The 2,809-nt window shown below is 45.4% G+C and overlaps 1 non-coding gene across 1 annotated transcript; it reads right to left on the bottom strand.

The window, feature by feature from the left end:
* Positions 1–2,353: 2,353 nt before the first annotated feature.
* Positions 2,354–2,459, bottom strand: LOC121994820. The gene has a single exon (XR_006115806.1). It is a non-coding gene; the product is annotated as a small nucleolar RNA R71 (small nucleolar RNA).
* Between the last annotated feature and the right edge of the window lie 350 nt (positions 2,460–2,809).

Here is a 2,809-nt window from a genome sequence, read left to right as displayed (position 1 = left end):
ACAGACTTATCAACAAAAGCAACCTTCACAACTGTCCAAAATTGAAAAGATGCTTGAAGAAGCTCTCTTGGAGCAAAAAGAGATGAAGAATGAAATCAAGCAATTGAATTAAAGATTGGAGAATTCTTAAAAGCATCAAAAGATGAAAGATAGCCAAATCACTCAGATAGCTGATGTGCGCAAATATTATGATCTTCTACGTATGTTTTAGCGCACATTCACATGACTGATGTACATATATTCTTCACATGATCGCGTCTTTTATCTTGTATTCATCATATCTATTGTTTTGTTCGGATATCTGCTCTTTGTTTTGTTTTATGCTGACAAGAAATATTTTCAGAGCTTGAACGGAGGACATTGATGCACCAGAACCAACCAGACGACACGGTCGTGCAACCCTGCACGGCTGTGTGGCCAAACAGGAGAGGAGGAGCACACGGCTGTGCAACCCTGCACGGCCGTGCGACCACAACAGTAGCCAGTCAATACACGGCCGTGTACCCCTGCACGGCCGTGCCACCCCAGATAGAAAAGGAGACTTGCACGGTCGTGCACCCATGCACGGTCGTGCCCCAGGAGACAGAGCCCAAGGGCTACACGGTCATGCAACCCTGCACGACCGTGCAGCCACGCACCAAACCGAAGAAGGGCATGGTCGTGCCGCCCTTACACGGTCGTGCTGCCGTAGCCAACCCTAAGTCTATATAAGGGTTTTAACCCTCTTTGCCAAGGGGAGAGGTGAGCCGTCAGGGAGAAACAGGTCTTGGAGCAATTCTACGCCGCTTGGGATCGCCGTTTAGCGATCTTCCACCACCACATCGACTCTAAAAGCCGAGAGTTAGATCCGAAGGCCACTCTTCGACACCTGATAAGCATATCCCTTCTTACTTGGTGAGAATTGTATGTTTGTCTATACTATGTTTTTGGATATCTCTCTAGCATTATGGAGTAGATCCCCTTGTTCTGGGATTAGGGAGTACTCGTGGTACGGATTGATGTAAGACTCGAATTGTGTTTGTACTTGCTCGATGACATTCCATGCTTTGTTTCAATCGTTAATTGCTTACTTTTGATTGTGAAGAACTTGTCAGCCTCGTAGAGGATTACCATTAGATCGTACACCCGAGGGGCCCTAGTGACAGGGGTAACCCGTTCACGGACATTTAGGATAGCTTCTTGAGAGGAAGGCAAATTCTCCCCAAGGGAGCGAGAGACCAGGCTTAGCTCTACTCACCGTTCTTAATCTACCAGTTAGAGTTATGTCCTCAAGATTTACCGAGGTGCCCTAGTGACAGGAGTAAACCGTGACAAGACTTCTTAGGGCATTACTCTATCCTGGCTCTTGAGAATACCCACTTAGCTTCCGGCAATAGCAGGAATAAGGACAGCGAGAATAAGACAAACCGAGACACATCAATACTACCACGACGAAACCGACCCCCTAGAACTCCTCATCACCAAGTAATATTTTGACCTTGCGACTCTTGACTCTCTCCCTCGACCTTTCTTTTCCCTTAGCCTGATTAAGACCATTGGTAGTCTAGCTAGCCATAAGTTAGCGATTGCTAGTGTTTATAGCCAGTCCCTGTGGGATCGATATTTTTATTACTGACGACGAATTCGTGCACTTGCGGAAGCGTAACAAGTTTTTGGCGTCGTTGTCGAGGACTACGTCCATAACACTAGCTAGGTCATATTGGATTAGACTAGGCTTTGAATTCTTTATTTTCTACATTTTTATCCTTTCTCCTAGCATTCCTTAGTTCCTATTGGGTTTTATTTTCTTTATTTACTGCATTTTTTATTCTTTCCCCTATCATTCTTCAATTCGTATTGTCATATTCTATATCTTTTCTTTTGCATGTGTAGAACTAACCTTTCAGGACAGCTGCTACCATTTGATCCAGAGATTGGCAGGACCTTTCTGAGGAGAAGGAACTTACAAAAGGCTTTCCAAGCAACAAAAGAACCCTCAGGAATGGTCGATAAACTGCTGAAAGATTATGCGGCACCATATGCATGAGGGGTCAAATCCAGTATCACCCGACCACCCATCGATGCTGACAACTTTGAGATCAAGCCCGTAGTAATCCACATGGTCCAGTGAAATCAATTTGGAGGGGGACCACACGAAGACCCGAATCATCATCTAGAGCTGGTTTTTGAAATTTGTGGCACGATGAAGGTGAATGAGGTTCCTCTAGAATCGGTGAGACTGCTTCTTTTCGGATTCTCTCTGAAACACAGGGCCAAGCAGTGGCTAATTCTCTACCAGCAGATAGCATATCATCTTGGGAGCAATATGAGCAGAAATTCTTAGACAAGTTCTACCCCCCAAGCAAGACTGCCCACATGAGGAACCTGATTGCCAGTTTCAAGCAGATAGACTCAGAATCCCTATTTGAAGCCTGGGAACAGTTCAAGAGCATGCAGAGACAGTACCCCCATCATGGCCTTGAGAAGTGGCTGGTCCTACACACCTTCTATAATGGAATAAATTATCACACAAAGGTATCATTGGACTCTGCAGCAGGAGGAGCACTGATGAACAAAAGCCTTGATGAAGCTGAAGAGATAATAGAAAATGTGGCACTAAACCACCATCAGTGAGCATCTGAAATATCTAGCGGTGCTTTCTCAGGAAATCAAATGAAGGCGTCAGGAAAATTCGAGGTGGATGCATTCACACTCATGTCTGCGAAGTTGGACGCCCTGACTAAGAAATTCGAAGCCATGGGTAGCAACACAGCTAATGCAATAGTCTGTGCTTGCGACATCTGCGGAAGTACGGACCACGCTCAGGATA

Source organism: Zingiber officinale, chromosome 1B (assembly GCF_018446385.1).
Source record: "Zingiber officinale cultivar Zhangliang chromosome 1B, Zo_v1.1, whole genome shotgun sequence".
In the NCBI taxonomy this organism is placed as follows: domain Eukaryota; kingdom Viridiplantae; phylum Streptophyta; class Magnoliopsida; order Zingiberales; family Zingiberaceae; genus Zingiber; species Zingiber officinale.
This window is presented reverse-complemented; position numbering and strand designations above follow the sequence as displayed.